The 22,373-nt window shown below is 56.7% G+C and overlaps 1 protein-coding gene across 5 annotated transcripts in view; it reads right to left on the bottom strand.

The window, feature by feature from the left end:
* The window catches only part of ZMIZ1 (zinc finger MIZ-type containing 1), a 232,646-nt gene that overhangs the window by 179,733 nt on the left and 30,540 nt on the right, over nt 1-22,373 (bottom strand). For all 5 annotated transcript variants that reach the window (XM_032312603.1, XM_032312598.1, XM_032312602.1 and 2 more), the window contains exon 2: nt 6,403-6,526. The gene's annotated coding sequence lies outside the window, so the exon portion shown is untranslated. The remainder of the gene's footprint in view (nt 1-6,402; nt 6,527-22,373) is intronic.

Here is a 22,373-nt window from a genome sequence, read left to right as displayed (position 1 = left end):
TACAGGAGCTGGAAGACAAAAGAGGCTTCACAGAGCCAGGTCTGAGGGCGCCCAAGGCTGTTCTCAGTCCCAGTTCTGGGCGGATCTCCACAGACCCCCCAGAACATCCCAGGCCCTAATCTCTGTGCCCCCTGGCCCTTAGGGGTTGGTCCTGCCTTTCTTCACTGTGCCCCAGGGCCAGGTCACCACCCCCACTGCGGGTCTGGGGCCCTGCCAGGCTCTACCCCTGCCCTGCTTCAAAAGCTACTGAGGGAGGCAGCGGCCTCCGCTGAAAGCATGGCGTGCCACCCCGGGCCACACTTCAGTTTCCCCATCTGTACCATGAGGCATTGGGCCAAATGATTTCTAAAGACTATTTAGATGCTTCAAATGAAGATGCCACCCTTGCGGCCGCACCCAGTGTTTGCTCCCACCCCGCAAGGTCATGGAGGCTTGGGACTTGGGACACAGGGCAGAGGCGTGGTTGTTCTCATCCTAAGTGTGTGGCTTAGGGACCAGAGGGAGACGGACTCAGGAGCTCAGACAGAGCCAGGTGAGCAAACATCAGTGGGAGGGAGAAGCACCCGGAGTGAATAACACCCAAGGAATCCTTCTCGGTGTAATTTACCAATTCCCAGCCGGCCCTGTTGGTAGCCGAGGTCAGGGGCCCCTACGGCACATGTGCAGCTCTGCATACCTACAGGGGTGATCACATCCAGCTGGCGAGGCTCACACGGGGCTCTGGGAGAGCCAGAGGGGGACACAGACCTTCCCCCCCACCCTCAGGAAAAAAATCCCTCTCGCCTGGCCTGCTGGTCTCTTGCACCTGTCTCGGGGATGCTGGATGACCCCGGGCTGATCTCTGGGCTTCTGCGTCCCTAGCACATTACTCAACAGGTTCGCCCATGTCTCCCTGCAACCCCACCCGTGGGTTAAGGTCAGGCCCACATCACGCAGGGGTACGGATGGGGGTAATGGAGGGCAGCTCCTGGGCTCTGCTCTGGGGCAGCTTCCTATTCCAGCAATTTGGAAGACTGCCTTTTCCTCCTGGTAAAGAGCTCCAGCCCTTGGCTTAGGAGAGGCCACAGAGGGGTCTGGAGTACAGAAGAGGGCCTGGTAAAGCTGGGGTTCCAGCCTGCTGGAGTAAACAAGGCCCAGCCCTGCTCCTCCCTGCTGTCGCCATTCTGGGTGGAGCTGGGAGCCTAGGGGGCCAAAGCCCACCCTCCCTTCCTGGCCTTCAGAATTGCTACTGCTGCTGGACAGCCCTTTTGGCTCCCCACTGTCTACAGGATCAAGGTCAAACTAGCCCAGCCTTTGAGAACCCCAGGGGCTCCCTTAGCACCTACTTCCAGTTGTGGCTCAATGAATCTTCCTCTTCAACTGAACACCCCACAGGGCGAGTCTTTCCAAGTTGTGCAGAGACCCTAGAAAGACCCTATTCTCCCATTCTGCATAGGGATCCAGCCTCCTCCTCAAGGCAGTCCCCCAGGCTGCCTCCTCTAGCATCCAGGAAGAGCTGCTCCTCCCAGCTGCTTCAGCCTTCACTTGCTGAGAGCCCCCTGCTAGCAGGTCCTGCACTGGAGACCCTGGGACTTCCAAGCCCAGGGCTGGGCTCACTCAGCTTCTCAGATGCAGATTCAGTTTTGGACGCCAGTGCCTAGCACGGGACCAGAGCCTGGTAAACGTTCCGCAGGCTCTGGCTGGCAGAGTGAATGGATCACCCGGGAGTACCCAAGTACCCATCACAGTTTGCTGTAGTGGAGAAAACACATATTATGGTGTCAAATAAAACTGGGCTGAATCCCAGCTCTACCAACAGCTCTGTGATCCTGGGGATGCTTCCTAACCTCTCTGTGCTTTGAGTTTCTTATCTGTATTAGAAGATAGTCTCAGCCTCACTGGGCTGTCAAAGCCCCGAAGACCACTACAGGCTGTGACCCCCAACGGGTGCCAGCTTTCTGATTTTATGTACCCATAAAGAACTGTTCAGAGAAGGGCAGCTGCTTGTTCAAGGTCACACAGCAGGTATGTGGCAGGGTTGAGGTTTGAACAAAGTCCTGCTCGGAGGACCTGCCAGGGTAGCAGCCCTGCCCTGCTGACTGGGAGTCGTCTACCTGGGGCAAGAATGATCAGGGGGCTGTAGACGATCTCCAGTTCCAGCTGGGTTCAGGGATGTGGGCTCAGGGCAGGCTTCCCAGGCTGGCAGTGGAGGGGCCTGGGCTGCGGGCAACAAATTCCAGGCAAGGAGAACGGGGTGTGCATTCTCAGCTGGTGCCGAAGACGGACAGGCACGCCCCATGGGGCCCTGGGGAATGCCACGGCCGGGCCTGCTGTCAAGGTCTTTGCAGCCAGCCCCAAGGCCGCCTTGCTCCATATAACCCGGGAAGTCTGCTGACTGACAGCTGATGGTGTGCATGCTGGCAACCCAAAGTTACAAACCAGGGGCCAGAGGGGCTGGCCAGGGAGTGTGGCTGTCACCCCATGTCTCTGCCCACAGAGCTGGGATCAACAACTGTGATTATCTCATGAAACTCGAATCCAGCCCAGCCCCAACGCTGCTGTCTCCCTATGTCCTTTCTTAAATGACACCAGCCATGTCACCCCTCCACTCCGCCACCTCCGTGTGCCCACAGCGCTCAGGTCTGCTCTACCGCTGTCCTCCAGCTGCCTGCCCACCATCCACCCACACGCGGTGGGGTGCAAACCACATTCTAGACACAGCAGCCGAGATTCTCATGGCTTAGTTGACCGAATTCCTCACAACACAGTGAGTTAGGTCCTACCAGTATCCCGATTTTAATGACGAGGAAATAAGACACAGAGAGGTCAAGCCACTAATCTGGCATCACGAAGAGGAGTGGCAGAGCTGGAAAACCCCGAAGCCTCGGCCCACAGTCTGTACCTTTGATCAGGTCAGGACCTTCTGCAGGTACTGGCCAAAGCTGTTCACAGTGCTGTTCACAAGCTGCCGGCTACACGGGCCCGCGGTCATGCCCCCGACGAGAGACCCTCTCTCTGTGTCCAGCCTCTGTAGGCCGTTATGGCCCAGACCAGCTGGGGCCTTCTCACCTCTGCGCCTGATGCTTCGGAACCACACACATCTGGCTGCAGGCCTCCTGGCTGCGGGAACGGGGCCAAGTCACCGCAGGGAGGAGCAGGGCTGGGGTTTTGTCTCTTCCAGCTGGCCAGCCCTCTAGCTCCACCGGGCCCTCTTCGGCACCCCACACACCTCTGGGGTCTCTAATGGTCTAGAGGCTGGAGCTCTTTCCCAGGGGGAAAAGCCAGTCTTCCAGAATGCTGACATGGGAAGCTGGCCCAGAGCAGAGCCCAGGGCCCTCCTTCTGCTGTCACTGCCCGCACCCCTGGCTGCTACGGGCCTGCCCTCACCCAGGTGCCAGGGTGCGGGCTGTACCTCTGAGCCTCTGTTTCCCGTCTGACACATAAGAGGGGACCTCTCAAGGGCTTGTTCAGTGATGGGTTGGGGTGTGAACGAGCTCTGCACGTGGTAGAGAAGTCTCAGGGCAAGGGGTCATGGTAGCTCCTGGAAGGGTCCCAGGGCAAAGGTCAGGAGGTAGAGGCAGGGGTCAGAAAAGGCTCCATGGCATCTGAGCTACAGCGAGTCTGCCAAGCAGAGGTGGGCAGGCAAAAGACAATCAGGCAGAAGACTCTGCAAATAAAACACAGAGCAGACACTCCCAGCCACCTCTGCCCTTGGTGGGTTTGGCAAAGCACAGACAAACCAGGCTGTCAAAGGTCACGGCCTCCTTGACACCACTGCCTGACAGAGGGGATCTAAATCTCACTCTAGCTGAAGCCACTGTCCCAGGCTGCTGGGGACAAGACGGATGCCGGCACTGGGGGAGGAGGGGCACATCTCTCCCCTTGGCCAACAAGACTCCTAGAGGCAATGAGGGACTCGCCCAAGGTCTCTGGGCTGGTAAGTTACTGGTGGAGACTGCACACAAACTCAGTTCTTGGCACTTAATCCTGCAATCACCCCACTTCATACAGGCAGAGTGGGCTCCCTGGGCAACTGCACAGGGCCCCATGCTTAGAAGGACCCATGATGCTCTGTGGCCACCAAACCCATAATTATTTGTGAATAACGAGCCTCTTATTTTTTGTCTTTCCATGGGCCCCACACATGACATAGCCAGTCCCGATTCTAGTGGATTCTGACAAACATGGGTTGGGGAGCTGGGTAGGGCCAGCGAAGGGCAGGTGAAAACTTCCACCTGTCTGCGACTTTGCAAGAGCTGAGCTCTGTGCTCGGTCGCTTTGGGTCTCTAAAGCAAGCTGGAAGATTGATCCTCCTCTCCTGTCTCCCAGAGGTCCTGCCCGAACCTCTTCCCCACACATAGACTAACCCTCCACACCACACAGACCCTGCAACTCCCTGTGCCATGGAAGCTCTGACAGGCGAGAATCCACTAAACCCCAAACGACTCCTTTTCCTGGAACAGAGCCCCTTTGTGCATACACAGGAGCGCCTCCCCGTGCGTGTGGGGGACCGTGTGCACTGGGAGGGCCTGTGCCCAGCGGCTGTGGAGCCTCACCATGGGAGTTTGTGAAGGCGTCTGTGGGTGTGTACGTGCGTGCAAGTCTGTGTGCACATGTGTATGTTTGCGGTGTGCGTGAGCCATGTCTGTGTACATGCGTGTGTGAGGGAGCGTTCCTCCGGGTATCAGCGCGTGCATCTGTGCATGCGTGCCCATTTGCACACGGGTGTGCACACACATCTGTATACCCTCGGCACACATGGACAGCTTTGCGTGTCTGTGTGCACAAGTGTGTGTGCCTAGCTATTCATGGATACAGGTTTGACTGTGGGTGGGGAGAATCTTCTGGAACTTATATGTATCTGAGTATTTATAGCTGAGAACATCATGCCCATTTTTAACCACCACACCACCCAAATCATCTTCCTTCTCACGAAAATCTTGGCCCTCTCAGAGACAACACTGGACCACAACTTGGCCCACTGCCTCCAAGAACACTTCCTAGACTCCAGAGTCCCCATACTCATGCAGAGCTCCATCATTACCCCGCACCCTGCATCATGGCAGCTTTCCCACCCTCATGCCTCACCCCCACCCCCGGCCAACTGCACCCCTGCCAACTTCCCTGCCTTGGTGTCTTACGTTTTCACTCCTGCTCTATGCCCATTGTTCTGGCTCTACCTGAGGCATCTGACCTCTTACTGTGCCCTTGGGACAGTCCCGTTAGTCTCCCTGCTTGCAGCAGGGCCCTTCTGATAGCCTCTCCAATGCAGCCACCTTCATTAGGCCCCTATCTCACTTTGAACCCTCCACGGCTCCCTACTGCCTTTGGGATCCAGTTCTCCATCCTGGCACTTGTGGCTTTTACAGTCTTCCCATCCCCTTGCCAACCTCATCCCCCTTCCTGCCAGGCCCTCCTACCCGTCCCCTGCTCTTGTCTTCCTTACAACACTACTCACTTTGGGGTTACCTCCTCTGGAATGCTCACCCCCAACCTCTCAGCACTGTCCACTGCACTGGTATGGGGCTTGTATAACATCTGTTGTGATCTCCCTGAATGAGATGAGCCCCTTTCCCCTCTAGGCCAGACACCAGGCCTAGCATACAGTAAGTGCCTAATACAAGCTAGGAAAACTGAACTAGGGAGGCAGAGGGAGAGAGAACCTTATCTAGCCAGCATGTTCTTCCTCTAGAAGGGGCCCTAGGTACCACTTTGGGGACCGCAGAGGCCAGGCCTGATTCATGTCACACCACATCCACAAATGAGGCATGACCCCAGGTCACCGCAGCCACTGTCACCTTGTGGGGGTCCCCTCCCTTTGCCGTGAGTTGGATTAGGACCGGCACTTCTGAAAACCCCATGACTGCCTCAGTTCCTGCCCCCAGGAAGAGGCTAGCAGAGGTGGGCACAGCCAGGGGCAGAATGGTCCAGGGATTAGGGATGGGTACTGGAGCCACACAGACCCAAAGGGGTACCCATGGGGGCTTAGCCAGGTATGTGACCTTGGGCAAGTTCCTTCCCAACCACAAGCCTGTCTTCTTGCCTTTAGAGTGGACCTGATTCCAGCACCTGCCTCACAGGCTGGTGTGCAGATGGAAAGAGTTAATAACGACACAGCACTTAGTGTGGTGCCTGGCACACAGAGACAGGGTCAGCGCGTCCACCATTATTATTCTCAGTACAGATGGGAGGGCTGGAGAGAGACAGGTCCGTCTAGGGCCACATGGGCCCTGGCAACAATGCAAAACCTAATATCCCAGTTCCAGGCCAGGATGCAACCCCTTCCACTGTCTGGCTCCCTCTGAGAGGAGGCAGCCACGAAAGAAGTGAAAACTGAGAAATAAGCCCTGTCCCCTCGTTCCTCAGCTCCCCAGTCCCACAGCACAAGAGGCACAGCACCGGGGGCCAGTCTGTCCTGCTTACCTGCTGAGGCCTCTGCAGACGACCAGGACTCAAGGCTGCTAAGAGCGTTAGGAAACGGACGCCAAGGTGGGAAGAAGGCGACGGCCCCTGCAGTCCAACTTGGCCAAACACAGCACAGCAAGTCCTGCGGGGCAGACCAGAGAGCACAGTGAGCGCCAAGCCAACCATGCAGGTGGCCCCCATCTGCCCCACTGACCTCCTAGCTCTGCCTGCCCAGGCTCCTCTGGCCATGTCCTGGAAGGCTGAGCTGACCCCCTCGAAGTGGAACCATTCCAGAAACTGGACGCTGTCTCCCACCTCCCCAGCCAGAGCCTGTCTCCTAAACTTGGTGTTAGAGGCCTGGCCCAGGCCCCGGCTCCAACAGCAGCAGCTCACAGGCACACACACACCCCTCAGGGCCGCGGGTCACGTCTGGTGCTCTGCTCCGAGCCCTGTCCCCCACTGCTCTGTCTTTCTGGGCCCCATTGGCCTTCAAGACATTGCTCCAGTGACTGCTGGAGGGATGGTTGGACAAACAAACGAGTGACTGATGGACGGGGCAGTGAAGGTGTTTAGTGAATAAGATGAAGAAAACTGGCCAACTGACGCATCTTGGAGATTTATGTACTTGTTTATTTTTTAAAAAATTTATTTATTTGAGAGAGTGAGAGAGAGTGAGCAGGGGGAGGGTCAGAGGGAGAAGTAAGCTCCTCACTGAGCAGGAGGTCTGATGGATGTGGGGCTTGATCCCAGGATACCGGGATCATGACCTGAGCTGAAGGCAGACGCTTAACTGACTGAACCACCCGGGTGCCCTTGATGTGTCTTTAATTCAGGAAGCCCAATGAGCTCTCCAAGGGCCTCCTGATGCCCCTCCCTGTTACATTCCAGAATATAGCCTTGGGGCTGGGGAGAGGCAAGAGACTTGGTGAGGTTGATACTCTTCTCTGTTGATTCCCAAATGTGGAAAGCAAAGCCCTGCTGGGGAAAGGGTGTCCTCCCAGGGGCTCATGGTAAGAGAGGCAAAGCCAGAGGTAGACCCCAATCTCCTTGGGGACTGCTTGACCCACTGCCCCGAGTTGTCACGGATGGAGGCCATCATGGCAGCCCCTCCGGCTCCAGGGTCCTCATGGGTCAGCGCTGCAGGCACGTAGCTTCCCCGAGTCTTTGGGGTCCAGGAGGCCAGCTGGTCTGATGGCTCTATCTCCCCTAGCCTGGAGGCCTGTGGCTCGAGGTGGGTCCATCAGGGACACTACAGGGAGCCTCAGGGTCAGAGATCTTCAGCCAGGAGGACTTCCGAAAAGCCCCGTAGACACATTGCTCCCCGCTGCAAAGCCTTTGCAGCCTTCCCAAACACAGCTGGAAGGGCATGCACCGACCACTGCCTTAGAAACTAGTTTGGAAGTGTCTCCCATCCTTCCAAGTGGCTTATCGCACCAGGGCAACTCCACCTCTAGAGATACGCGTGTGTGGGGCACCCGAGGACATGTACTAGAATGTTCAGAGCAGTGCTATTTGTAATGGCCCAACACCCCGCCAAAAGCCTCCCAAAAGGCCATCAGTCATAGGATGGACACCTGGTGACCCACACAGTGGAATAAAAACCACGGCAATGAGGACAAAGGATCCGCAACTGGATCCAAGGATAGAGAGAAATCTCACAAACTTGACAACCCAAAGAAGCCAGACGCAATACAGAACATGCTTAAGGGCCCCATTTACAGAAAGGTCAAGACCAGGCAGACTACTACTCTGTGCTTGTGGTTGACTAAACAGGGTGACAGATTCTTCGCTGTGGTGACTCCCATCAAGGCGGGGGAGTCTGTTCTCGATGCCCTGGACCTGGGCTGGACTTGAGACCTGTTTTGACCAATAGGACTTCCTGAAAGGAACATTCTCTGGCTTACAGAGACTAGGCCTTCGGGGCATGCTGTTTATGACCTTGGCCCCCGTCAGAAGCCAGTCTCCCCTACTGGAGGATGGGGGACACCTGAGGCCACTCAACCAACAGCCAGAGCCGACCGCCAGATGTGACTGAGCCCATCACCACCAGCCTTCTGGTCCAGTCGGCCCTTCGGGTGATTACAATCACATGAGCCCAAGGGAAACCACCAGAGGGATGGTCCAGGCAAACCCCAGAACCAGGAGACATAACAAACGGTGGTCGTTTGTTTGAAGCCATGAAGTTTTGGGGTGTTTGTATTGTTGGCAGCATGCTGTTGGAAATCAGAAGTCACTGTCCTGGAGGGGAAGCAGGGACAGGGAGGGAGCACATAGGGGGTTCTGCGGCATCTGGAATGTTCTTGATCTGCATGGTGTGTACATGACTGTGTTCATTTCGTGACAATTTGTCAAGCTACACTTGGATATGCACACTCTTCTGCGTGGATGTAGTCCTTCAACGGAAGCTGGAACAATCCAGCCTTCTGTGGTGCTCCACCCAGCCATTCCAGGTCCAGCCCACCCTGGTTTGCCCACCTCTCTAGCCCAGCTGTCTTCATCTCACTTTCCCCGCACACATTCACAGTGCTGCCTCACACCTCTGTACCTGGGATGCCTTTCTTCTTCCTTCCATGATTCAAGCCCTAGGGCAGGTGGCACCTCCTCCTGGATGCCTTCCCTGACTGCCCCAGGCTTTGCCCAGGTATCTAGACTCATGCAGTTCTCGCTCCAGGGCTGGGCCTTCCTGAGCACGGATTAGTCTTTTGCGGTCTTGCCAGCTCTCAGAGCTCTGCAAGCAAGAGCCCTGTCAGGGTTCAGCGGCACCCTTCCTCCTCTGCCTCTGGGGTCAAGATCTATAACCACCCCCACCCCATGGCCCCGAGTGATGCTGTAAAGACCAGAGCAGGTTTCGGTGAAGGGGCACTGGGGGACTGTATGCCAGCACCTGCCAGGACCCAGGCTTCTCCCACATACATCGAGGGTGGGGCTGAACTTGAGGGTACCATGAGCATCTATGCAACGGAGGAGGGCTTAATGGGCACCCTGTTTTGCAGTGCACAATGACACCTGTGAAATGTGTACCGTTCCTTCCCTCTAACGATTAAAAGAAAAGAGCAAGGCTGACATGCAGTCACTGCGGCCTCTCGGTAGGAACAAGGCAAAAGACCAGGCAAAGCGAAGGAAGAGCTGTGATGCCAGACAGATGGGGCCTCGGCTCTGCTACAAATCCTTGGATGTACTGACTTGTCTCCACCAGCGAGCGCCTAGTGAGGAGGAGGAGCCCTGCCCTTTCCTGCCTCCCAGCCCAGCGGTAACCGGGGTCTCAGTGGACCCCCAGCACCAGGGCTTCATCCTTGATGCCCCTCGCTGGGCCCCCCTGTCCTATCTTTGCAGTCCCAGCTCCGTTCTTAATGGACGTGTGACCCTGGGGCAGTTTCTTCGGGTCTCAGATCCCTCACTGTCTTCCCGGAGATCTGGCTTAGTCCACAGTCTCTGGTGAGTCATATATTTCTCTCCCACGGGAGCACTGGACCCTGACAGGCCAAGGCAGTTCTGAAGCCCAGGTCCCCTTCTGCCTCCCTCCAGGTCCCCATTGTGCCAGGGATGGTGTCTGCCCACTCCCTCCCCACCCCTATGCCTGGGCTATCCCTGGGACATTTTCTCTGGTACCCAGAGTGCTTTTCTAGGAAAGGAAGCTCCTTGCCCAACAGAGAGGCATAGATAAACCAGTGGACGGCCAGAAAGAGAGAGGTCCTAGGAGAGGTAGTCTGTCCTTAGCGGAGGTTAACTCCACATACATTAGGATAGCCTGAGTGGGACAAGCCTAATGTCAGAGGGATCTCTGGACTGAGCATACTTTCCCCAAGTGCATGTGCTGTCTCCCAGAGTGGTGAGTACCCTGTCCCCGGAGGTGTGCAAGCAGGGGGAGCAGCCATGTGGTGCTATGTGTGCTCTGAGCACCGAATTCGGAGCTGGAGTCGACATTTCCTGAACTCCTCTGCCGATAAGAACTTACCTGGGCTACCGCTACCTGGTAAACCCACATGTTCTAGGCCTCTCCCTAAAGAAGGGAAGGCTGTGGGTCTGGAAAACAGCCCAGAAATTTAAATTTTTAACAAGTCCTCCCAGGGGATCCTTTGCATCTGGGAAGTTTGGGGGAACACTGGCAGATGACCTTCCTGGTCCCTGTGAGCCCTGAGATGAGCGATTCTGAATTCCCTGCTCCAACATCAGCCCTACCCCATCTGGAAAACAAGGCTGGCCAGGGAGTCACTGCATCGTTAAAATAAAAATGACTTAAAACCTTTAGAAAGGGGCAAAGACGTGTTGGGGGGGGTTTGTTCTCAGCCCCTAGTAGTACTAGCTGAAGCTCCTTCCGAGCCCCCGTGAGCCCCCCAGAGTCATCCAGAAAAGCTCGACACTGGGGTGGGGGGGGGGCGGCGACGAGCGGACAGCTGTTCAGCTGCTGCTCAGTGAGACCCGGAAAAGCAATTATCTTGCTCTTAGCAGAGAGGCGCTGGCTTTCACCCGCCCCCTCCGTCCTCCATCCCTCCCACCTTCACACACACACACACACACACACACACACACACACACGCCCATGCACACACACCCGGGCCACGGGCCACTGGCTGGCTCTGAACCTGTCTCCCCCGACCCCCAGCCTCCAGATCCCTCTGACTTGCTCAGCCTCCGTCCTCAGAGCCCGTTCCCAACACTTAAATCATTTAGCCCGCTAAACCGGAGACGGGCAAAATGGGTGCTATTTCTTAAAAACATACAGAGAGCGTATTAAATTATTGATAGCCATTAAACAGGGGGAAAAAATTAAACAGCTCTCAGCTCTTATCAATCATTCATGCAGTTTCCACTGGGGTGTTTTCTGGAGAGTGATCACACGGCCAACCCAGGGAGCCGGCTCCTGCCAGCAAGGAAGGCACTGGGCTGCAGAGAGGTGGGGAGGGGTCCCTTGCAGCACCCCAGCAATCCCCAGGGCCCCGGCTGTGCAGGGCGGGGGGGGGGGGCGCCTGGCCTAGGGAGGTCAGCCTCTCCATCGACAAACTCTCTCCTCTCCTCTCTACCACATCGTTAACAAAGGGACACCCCGACACCGCCTTGAGGACCCCCTTCATCAAATCCAGCAGGCTCTTCCTGAGCATCTAGTATGTGTCAGGCATGCAAGGAGCAGAGATAAGCTCAAAGCACTCACACAGGTAACCGGGGGAGCCTGCTGCAGGGAAAGGTGACCACAGGACCTTATGATGGGGTCCAGGTGGAGATCCGGAGGCCCACTCTAAGGAAAAGAGGGCAGCGTCCCCTACAGGAGGGGCCACAGGGAAAGGATTCACCGGAGAATAATTCTTGGGTAAATTCCTGTCCAGAGGACAAGTCCAGGAGGGGCATTCCAGGAGAGTGGTCCAGCGTGGGTAAACACACTGCACCCACAGGCCCACGCGTTTCCAGGGGCAGTTACTAGCCGTGTGGGGTTAGAGGCTTGGCTGTCTATCTCAGCCTCTCCTCCAGGCACTGTTCAAACCCAGGCCAGGCCCACTGTAGCATGGACAGGCAGGAGGTTGGGGTTCACCCCAGCCACCCAGGACGATGGCACCTCTAACCCGGTACACAGATCCATTTCCTGGCTCTGACTCAGGACACCTAAGCCAGCATGACGCAGGCCACGGAGGACATAGGGCCGGGACACTGCCGGTCTCCTGGCCACAGATAGGCCTGGCAGAGTTACCCTTTGGAGATGAGCTCCCTGTGGTCGCTGAGCTGTGCCAAGGACCCGGGCACCAGGGCCTCGGGAGCCAGCGGATACCTGATACTGCCCCACCTCTCCGCTTGGGGACCATCCACAACCAGGGGCATTTGAGGCTCTGAGGGCAGGCTGGGCGATGGGCAGCCGTGGGGAACAAAGAGGCAAGGCCCATGCCTGTCCCAGCCCCTGCCAGCCCGGCGCACTGGGAGAGCCACATTCTTGAATGCTTTTCAGAAGCTCTCACTTCTCAGGAGCCGGGAGCCGGGAGCCGGGAGGAGGCCCTGCCAAGTGTTGATAGCACCCTCGCCAGAGAAAGCTGCTGTCACAGGGAAACATTCTGGGGAGAACGGTTGTTTACCACCAACGCCTGGGACTGTCAAGAAATAATCGGAAGAAATTAAATTTGCAAAGTTGAAGATAGAAAGGAAGCCTCCTCCCCGAGCCCCCGGATATTTCAACCTGGAAGATTAGGCTGCTCTCTTTTGTCTGATTTGGAGAAATACTTTGGGTAGGTGGGGAGGTGGGGGGATATGTGTGCAACCAGCCAGGACAGGGAGAGGGGGCCCCTGAGCTGTGTCTGGGCTTGGGCACTCACCCTCCCCTCCCTGGGCCTCAGTCTGGTCATCTGCAAGTGACCAGATCACACATCTGGAATCAGTAAGACCACGTGATCATACCAGACAGGGGTAATGTCCGGGCTGTCTGTCCAGTCTGCAAGGAACACAGGGGCCGGCTGGGTCTGAAAAGGCCATCGGCCATCTCCCTGCCTCTACACTGACCTGTGCTCATGCTCTCAGAAGCCCTCCCCTGGATTGCTACATATAGCCCCCTCCCTCTAGCCCACTTTCAGCCAAGTGCAGGGGCCCACGCAGGGCTTGGGCCTAAGCCTGCACAGAGCAGGCTACCACGAAAGGTTTGTTGGCCAACAGAATCAAGACACGAATGCACAAATGAGCCAAAACCCCAAACTGAACATACCTGTCCCTGCTCAGGTACCAGTCCTGACTGGCCCCTACCAGTGCCTCCCAAATTCCCAAGTCCTTGAAGCCCTTCACCTACGAGTTGAGTCCATACTTCTAGACATCTCTCATACCCTCCAGCCACACTCCAGTCACACCACAACTACTCAGCCTCCTCTAACAACTTCCCTTGGACTTTCATGCCCCAGGGCCTTTGCATTGTTATTGCTTTCTCTACTCAGCCAAGTCCTGCTCTGGTCAAGCTCTACTTCCCCCTTGTAACTGCTACAACATTTTCCACATTACATTCAATTGGATTCCATTCACACCTGCTCTGAACTAAACGGGGGACACCACAAACACAAACAGGGCTCCTTCCATCAGCACTGAGCACATGGGGTCAGAGAGGGGACTCTAACTTTACTTTACATACAAGCCAACCATTCCAGCCCCTGGCCTACCGCCCACAATTAGTTCTTCCTCATGCCTAACCTGCATCACTCCTGCTTTCATTTTAAAAGCCATTCCCTGGATAGTCGGTGAGATGTTCTCAGCCAAGTATAAATGAGACTGTACTCTTGGAGCTCGCAGAGCCAAGGGAAGGGTCAAGCTTGGGAATTTCCAGGCAATGGCCAGCAGAAATTGGCCACAAATGAATCATTAACTCTCGAGTCGAGAGCTCTGAGTGGCTGGTGCCAAAGTCTTGGGCTCTGGCCTGTGTGGGCCACTTGGCTTTGCTTGGCTCCAGCCCGGGGTGGCCCCGCCCCTCACTGGCCATCTGCTGCATCCCACAGCCACTAGTCACTGAGAGCCGAGACCATCTGGGCCAGAGAAGCCCAGATGTCTTATGGGAGAGGGCATGCCTTTCCCTAGGAATGACTCCAAATCTTTGCCCACACACTTTGATCTTTCTAGAAGGCCATCCCTTCTAGTGCACAAATCCCCGTCCTTCAAGGCCTGGCCGTAGCCTGTCCTGTCTCCCTTCTTCCCTGCCTCTCTGGGCCCATCTTGGCCCACATAACCTCTGAGCCCCCGCAGCCTGGGCTGGGTGTCAGGGGCTCGTTTCTTCAGCAAAGTCCTTGCCAGGATGGGGACTCTGCATGTCTTCTGGACCCCAGAAGCTGACATGGGAGCAGGGCACAGAACCAGGAGTCCACGCATTACAGGAGCTGTGATGGGCTCAGGCTGCAGCCAGCAGAAGAAAGTTCGTGGGCTGGCCGTGGGGTCTGCAGGCCCTGCCTAGCTCAGGTGAGACATCAGGACCGCCTCTCAGCCTTCTTCGCAGGAGGTCAGCCTCCTCTGGTCAGCGGACGTGCAGTCGAAGCAAGAACAAAGGCGAGTGCTGGCCTCCTGGGGAGCCAAGTGGCCATGTGGGGCTGGGCACCTGACCCCTGGGAGTCAGCCGAGATCCACACAGACCACGGCGCACCATTGTGCAGGCCAGGGTGTGAGTCCGCCACCCCTCCTCTAAGCTGCCCTGAAAAAGGGCCGGGACACTTGGGTGGGGACGGACGGGTGTGACGTCTGGAAACATGGGAACCGTTGCAGTGTGATGTCAGTAGGTCATTTGCTAGGCCTTCATCTGTACTTCCGAACCCCACATCCACCCGTATGCCGTCAGGCCGGCGACACCACCGACAGACACTGGCAACTCGAGTGGTTGCTGTGTGTCAAGCTCAACACGCAAGTCTCATGGGTCCTCCTACGCACCATAGTACATGCTGTCACCACGCCCGCTTCAGAGACGAGGAGCGCACGCTGCCTAGAGATCCCAAGGAAGAGAAAGTCTGTGCCGAAGCTGCAGGGCCCCACTCTGGCAGCTGGGGAGCAGGACAGAGGCGCAGGCCCCTGCACCAGTCCCACCCCACGTGCCCAGAGCCCCTCGCCCAGCATGCACAGAGCTGGAACCAGTGCCCTGGCCACCTCCACCCTTCACAGGGCCCTCTTCTCATCTGACTCTCAAAAGAGCTCCAGGAGAGGGCCAGCGAGAGTTACTACGGACCACGTCACAGACTGGGAAGGCGGAGCTTGATGGGGAAGGGCTCTGATTTAGCCAGCAGCTTTTCTACTCCTCGAACCCTCATGCTGACCCCACGAGGTGGCTGTTGTTGAAACTCCTTTAGGGACAGGAGGACCGGATAGGCTGAGGTTGCAGCCATGCACTGGTGGCAGAGCCCAAGTGTGTGACCTGATCTGCCTGACTCCTGACTGGGCTTCTCCCATAACACAGGGCTGTCCCCAAGGCCTGGCACAGTGTACACGTGGGCTGGGGAACACAGTGGGGAGAGGCCGAGACTCAGGGGTGCTGTATCCCCCCTCCCAGACTCCTTCCATGGAATGGAGTACCCCGAGCATGAGCCCAAAGCTCTGGGCCACGGCGCCCGGCATTCATTCACCGTGGCCGAGTCTCAGGATGAGCCTAACAATGAGGACCAGGCGTCTCAGCCAGCCCTGCTGGTCGCCGTGTGTCTATGTACATGTGACCGTGCGGGTGTGGATGCTGTCACTCCGAGGAAGACAGGAGAGTGTGTGAGGGGAGCAGGTGGGCAGGCGGCCATCCGCAGGACTGTGCGAGAAGCCCCTTACTGCCTCTGTGCTCACGGAGTCAGGCCTGTCCAGAACAAGCCCATAAATCAGGAAGCCGCCTGCCGCAAGCATTAAATCACTGTCCGTGGGACACAGAGCTTAGCGGGGGAAGCAGCCAGCAGCAGGCCCAGGTCCACCGTCCGGGTGCAGGGGCGGGGGCGGGGGGGCTGGCGTTGGCTCCCCCTCCACTCAAGGCCGGCTCCTCACCTTCGCCCCCAGACCTCTCTCCTGCTAGCCCGCGAGGCCCTGCCTCCATCTGCCTTGGCTCGCGTTCTACCTTTCTTCCTCTGCTCTCTGCCAGGGACCCCTTACTTCACCCCCCCAGGCTGAGGGCTGCTTTCCCACCCCCAGCCCTGAAGGCTTCCCCCCAGTGACCTAGGTGTGCTGGGCAGGAGCGCCGACGAGGCTGCTGTCCCTGGCCCTGCCGCGAGCCACCTCCTCCTCCCGGCCTCACGTTCCCTGTCTATAAAGCAGAGACTGGAACGGGCCCTCGTGGGGCTGCTCGTCCTGAGGATCTGACGCCCAGGGAAAAGATCCTCCGTGGAGGCTGATTAATTATGACTATTAATAATACAACCATCTGTATCTTGTGGCAGAGCGAGGATGATTAAAACGGCCCCACGCCCCTGCAGCAGAATAAATGGGTCTCTGGGTGGGCCGGGGTGGCAGTACCAGGCGTGCGAGTGGATCCGTGCTGGCCGTGTGTTGGGGAGGGACTGTTTGTACTGCAGGGCACAGACAGATGCGGAGAGGAGACAGGCAGGCAGGCAGGCAGACAGACAGACGGCCATGAGCTGGCTCATCAGCTGAGGAGGGAGAGGCAGTTACCCCACGCCAAGGCTCTTGGGCAGGATTTTCTCTGCCTACCACTGGAACAAACCAACTAAGCCTTTCCACTTCTCTTCCACATGCCCCAGGCCCCGCCGTAGAGTAGAGCCCAGAGGCCTCAACTGCAGGAGTAAGCAAGGGAGTAAGGGATGGGGATATGCTTTGTCCAAAGAACTTCTGGACACGGTGATCTGCCAGGGTCAGGCCAGCCACCCCCCCAACACCCCTCCCACCCCACTGAGCCAGTACTCTAGGACCAGACCCAGGGGCCACCCATTCCATGCCTCTGTGCCCTGGACACCTAGGTCCCCCTGCCTGGCAGGCTCTCCCTGCCATCACAAGTGATAGCCTCCCTCTGATGGGCAAGCCTTTCTCAGCAGCCCCTCATGCATGGGGACTGATGCCTACTGTCCCTAGTCCCACCACCCCATGGAGTCCAGTGCATCCTGGACCTTGCCCGTCCACCCAAAATGCTTTCTCGGTGTACCTATCTGCCTCTCATCTCACATTTACCCAACCACGAGATCCTCCTGACGGCCCACCTCTACAATTCCTCAGTGCCCATGATCAGGACATGGCCTGGGAGAGGGAGCCCTGCCCTGCACTCACCAGCTGGCCCTTGAGAACCCTCACCCTGAGCCAGGCACTGTTAACCTGTTACTGGTCACAACAACCCTATGTGGTATTTATGCCCACTTTATAGATGAGGGAACTGAGGTACAGAAAGGTTGAGGGACTTGCCAAAGGTCACATGGCCAAGAAGTGGTTGAAATGCAACGTAGGCTAAATATTTGGCTCCAGAGCTCCTAGCCACTAGGCTACAAAGATTCCAAATGAACAAAGGAAGGAGGAAAGGAAGGAAGGAAGGAAGTTAGTTTAAACATCAGGATGCATAAAGTCTTTTGAGCTTTCTTTGTGAGTGGAAGGTGAAATGGCCAGCGATGAGTGCCATGGTGAATCAGGCCAGGTCTCTACATTAACTAGCTTAGTAGCCTCAAGCAAGTCATTTGCCAACTCTAGGCCTCAATGTCCTCATCTGTAAAATGGGGACATATGGGGCTGCCTCACCTACTGACCAGATACGAAGGCAGTGGTAGAGCGAGCAACCAGAAGACAACAGAGCCTGATCATGACGTGTGTACACACGGCAGCCAGGATTTCCAGGCCAGAAGCCCACATGCCTGCTCTGCTGGGGACCCCAAGAAGAACAGATAATGGGTCTGAAGCTCTGGTAGCACACTGACTGTTCTCGGGTCTGTCAACACACTTTGTGGGTGCCTACCCCGTACGCAGCCCGAGGCCAGCCACGGCACGTGCCGATCAGCATGTGGGCTTCATGAACGCAGGGCTGGGTACGGACCCTCCTGGCCTGCAGTGTGATGGGGGGACGCCCCTGCCTGCTGGCTACCCACGGAGCACCTGCTATATCCCAGCGGGAGTTTCTGGCTCCGCCGCTGGCTAACCACCACGCCTGGTGATGGCGATATGGAATGAACAGCGTCCGGCCACGGGCCTGGAGGGGCTCCTGAGTGACAGGAGGGCAGGCATGTCACCAAGCTCCCTTCCCACACCACGGCAGCCACGAACCATCGATCCCCGCGCTCTCCTTCAGAGACAGATGCGACCTCAGAATTGCTTCTGGAAACGGCACTCCGGGCTGTCCCTCCCAGGTGGCATTAGACACACCTGCTGGTGGGGGTCTCTGCTACCCTCTGCCAGGAAGGCCTGTACCCTGGGAGAGGGACCCCTTTAGCCCCTCTGCGATGAAGCATAGAGGTCACCTGGGAGTGTCGAGAGGGCAGAAGACAGTTTGCCTGAGTGTCCTTCTCATGGCCTGCCCCTGTCCACTCCCCTATGAGGAGAGAAGGCAAAGGAGGTCGACAGGAGGCTATGAAGACAAGGACGTCAACCATGCACCGGCCCCGTGTGTCCCAGCCGCCTACCTGGTTTTTGTCAATTCCTCCTGCCATCTAGACTGCCATTTGTTTAGTAGTGTTCCTTTTCATTTCCTTAAGGTTTTATTTATGCATTTGTCAGAGAGAGCGAGAGCATAAGCAGGGGGGAGGGGCAGGCAGAGGCAGAGGCAGAAGCAGGCTCCCCGCTGAGCAAAGAGCCTGACATGGGACTCCATCTCAGGACCCCAGGATCATGACCTGAGCTGAAGGCAGACGCTTCCCCGACGGAGCCCCCCAGGCGTCCCTTAATACTGTTCTCAAAACCAACTGACAATTTTTGCTAAACGACATTTACTTATTTTTTTTTTTAAACTTTACACGACTACCTTAAATACACAATCAGCCTCCCTCGCCACAAATAGAAGTTGAACGGAAGAGTCAACGCAAGGAGAGTGGGCCCTGGCATTACTGCGCTGGCGGCCTGCTGGAGGCTCCAAGGCCCCTGCCTCTCTCTGTTGAAAAGCATCCCAGGTCCTGGAGGCTGTCCTTGAAGCAGCCAGGTGACTGGAGGGGGCAGGGTGGGGCGGGGGGCAGCGTGGCTTGCACGAAGAATCCCCGATAGTCACCTTTGGGTGCCTTGTGGAGCACAAAGACAGAGCAGTGACACTTGCCGCCTCTGAGAGGAGGCAGGTGGCAGGTGTCTGTCACCCCGATGAGGGAACCAGAAACTCAGAGAGGTGAGCCTGTGGGGCTGAGGTCACACAGCAGTAAGCGGCCAAGCCAGGCTTGGACTCCAGCCCCCTGACGGAGCACAAGGCTCCTCCCCTTTTGCAGCCACAACCCTCTGGATGCCACTTGGAGTCACTTAGGCAGAGGGAGTCACTCTGACCCGAGGCTGGCGTGGTAACGGTTTTTACACCTGAGGTTAACAACTGTGATTTAAGAGGTTATTTGTCTTAATTTTCGGGAATCAGTTTCTCGGGGAGGAGATAACTAACACATCGGGCTTGGGAAGCTAGTCTTTTTAGAAAATATTTATAGCGTTTCAAGACAGTTTGGAGGCAAATGGATACAGCATCTGCTATTTTCCGCACTTTCCACCACAGCTCCAAAACCCAGAGCAGTCAACACACACACACACACACACACACACACACACGCACATGTGCGCGTGCACACATGCACGCGCACACACACACGAGAGCAACCACATCGATGCTGATAGGAGATCAAAGCCCGTCCCTTCTTTGAGAAATAAAACACAAAATGCAACTGGCGTGAGTTCAGGGCTCATTACCGCCTCTGGCTGGAGCCCCAAAGCGTCTCTCCTAGCGATACCTATGCTGATGCTCGGAAAGCCAAGGCCAGTGGGCCCGTCCCCAAGGCCACAGCGAGGTTCACTGCCTCCAGAGTTAGGTTTGGCAGGACGCCCAGGCCCAGGATTGTGGCTCTCAGAGGAAGCCCCAACAGCAGAAGAGCCCCTCCCGTGAAATTCGGATTCCTGCTGTCAACTGAAGAGGGACAGGGAGGAGGCAACCTCCAGAGACCAGACATTTCATGAGCTACAAGCTGAGCTCCTGATGTCACTCTCCTCACATTACCTCCGCAGTTACTCACCCCTCTGATGTCAGTGACGTTTAGGACCCCATTTTGCAAATGGCAACACTGAGGCTTCAAAAGTCCTAGTGATTTTCCCAAGGACACAACTGCTTGTATGGTAAGCTGGTCCTTTTGACCTTCTCCAGGGAGCCTGCCATTTCCGACTGATCTCCTGTGACCATCCTTCAGGTGGCTTCTATGCCATACCCATCGGCACCCCAGGGCCCAGCAAGGCATCTCCACAACCCCGTCTTTACCCACATTGTGACCCTCAATACCGATCTTCTGTAACCAAAATGCAGCATCCCAAGCTGTGGGACCCTGAGGACCTTTCACTCCATCCTAGTGTCAGGTGGGAATTCCAAGGCCCAGAGAGGCGAGGGGACATATTCAGGGTCACAAAGCTGGCTGATGACAAAATGAAGGCAAACTAGGTTTGCTGTTAAAAATCCCATGTGTTGGGGTGCCTGGCTGGCTCGGGGTCATGAGTTTAAGCTCCACGGTGGGTGTACAGCTTACTTGAAGAAAAGTCCCAAATGTGCTGGTAACTCCCTTTGTCCTTGGCATCCTAGCTCAGACACAGGGGGACTCACAGGCTTCTTCAAAATAAGTCAGTCTAGCTGAGAAGAAGGCTTGGTAGGGGACACCCAGGCTTTAGTTCCAGCTGACGGCAAATGTTGCTCCAATCACCCCCCTACAGGGCGCCTTCTGGTCCTTTTTTTGGGGCAGGGCCTTCGAATCCTGTGCCCCAAGGATGCAGGCACTGCCCACCCCCACCCACGCCCACTTCCAAGTCGGGGGACCGGAAGGCCTTCATCCATCACGCACTGGGACAAAACCCCAGGCCAGGCCTGGAGGGAGCAACCGCCCACACAGCCTGGCTGGAGGCTGGCAGAGAGCCCCTGGGAGAAGATCCGTGCCAGACTGGGGCCTGGCACTCCCCAGGCAGCTGCTCCCTGAGAAACCCTCTGGACCTGAACGTTGACAGGTACAGCAAATGCACACTAGCCTGTTCCCCAGATCCTGTTCCTCCTCCACCCTCTGCTGGTCCCTTCTGGATCAACTGCCCTCTCCCACACCCCCCAATAGTCCAGGCATCAAATGCAGAAGTCAAGGAGCCAGACTTCATTTTGGGGCTCCTTCTCAGCCAAGCCATCTGCCACTTGCACCGTCCATCCTCCCCGGTTTCTAACCTGTCTTTCTCTCGCCAGCTCCTTTACCTGGACAAGGGCAACAACCCTTCACTGGCCTCCCACTCTCCCTTCCGTCCTGCTCATTCCTTGCAGGCACGAGGCAAACCTTTTCCTGTGCATAGCCCTTCCCGAGGCATCCCCATGACCCACACACCCTGTGCTTCTGGCCCCTGCCCATCTCACCAAGTGCACTGCCTGCTCCTGCACCATTACTGTTCTCCAGCCCTACTGGTCTTCCTGCCCCAGGGCCTTTGCACTTGCTGTTCCCGCTCACCACCTCCTCCCACCAGTATAGTGAGTTCAGTTTTATTGAAGTTTCTCAGGGGGCTTTCCTGATAGCCCTTGTCTGAAATACATGCCCCTCGCCCACCCCAGTCACTCCACAACACATCACTCTGCATTATTCCTGTACTATATGCACTGCAAGCTGACAGCTGCTGAAGGATGTACTTATTTGTTAATTGTCTTTTGTGTCTCCCTGCTACACCCCACCGATGACGTTTGTCCCAGGAGGGTCAGCACCTTGCCAGGCTGGCTCCCTGCTTTATAGTTAGCAGCAAGAATAGCACTGGCACCAACCCGATCTCAGCGAGTGTTTGTGGAAGGACCAAGCGAGTGAGCACCCATGATCTCGTCAGCTCAGCCCTCAGCCCCACAGCTGGGTTGGGAATGACCTCACTTCACTGGTGAGGAGCCCAACGAGATACCAAGAGGTGTCCCATGCACCCGCGAGCACTCCGTGGTGGAAGTGGCAGCATGTTCCCTTGGGACCAGGCCTCCTGATGCCCAGACGGAGGACAGTAACGAAGATTAGAGAATAAGAGCCCATGGAAAAAGCATGAAATTGTGTGGCTCCAATATTTCTCTTGCAACTTGAAATGTCGCCTCTCTAAAAACCACATCCTGCCCCTTGTGAGCTGGGCTTGGCCTCAGCTCCCGGCCGTGGGCAGCCTCGCTGAGATCCCCCACCCTGCTCCTTCTCTTAGTGGGTCCTGGAATCCACTGGCCCAGCCCCGAGGCTGACGGCGGGGAGAGGGGAGAAAGGAGCCCTCTTCTCCCTGGTGGGGCAGGAGGAGGGGGCTGAGCCAAATGCGGGTCATGCTGCTATGCCCACAGCCCTCTGAGGGCTAAAAATAACTGTGTTTACACACTCCCAGAGCTGGGATTTCTGCCTCCCTGTCAGGAGGGGTTCAGGACCTCGCTGTGTTCGCATTACCCGCGACACATAGTC

This window comes from Mustela erminea, chromosome 14 (assembly GCF_009829155.1).
Source record: "Mustela erminea isolate mMusErm1 chromosome 14, mMusErm1.Pri, whole genome shotgun sequence".
Lineage (NCBI taxonomy): Eukaryota > Metazoa > Chordata > Mammalia > Carnivora > Mustelidae > Mustela > Mustela erminea.
Note: the sequence above shows the minus strand (reverse complement) of the source record. Positions and strands in the feature narration are given on the sequence as shown.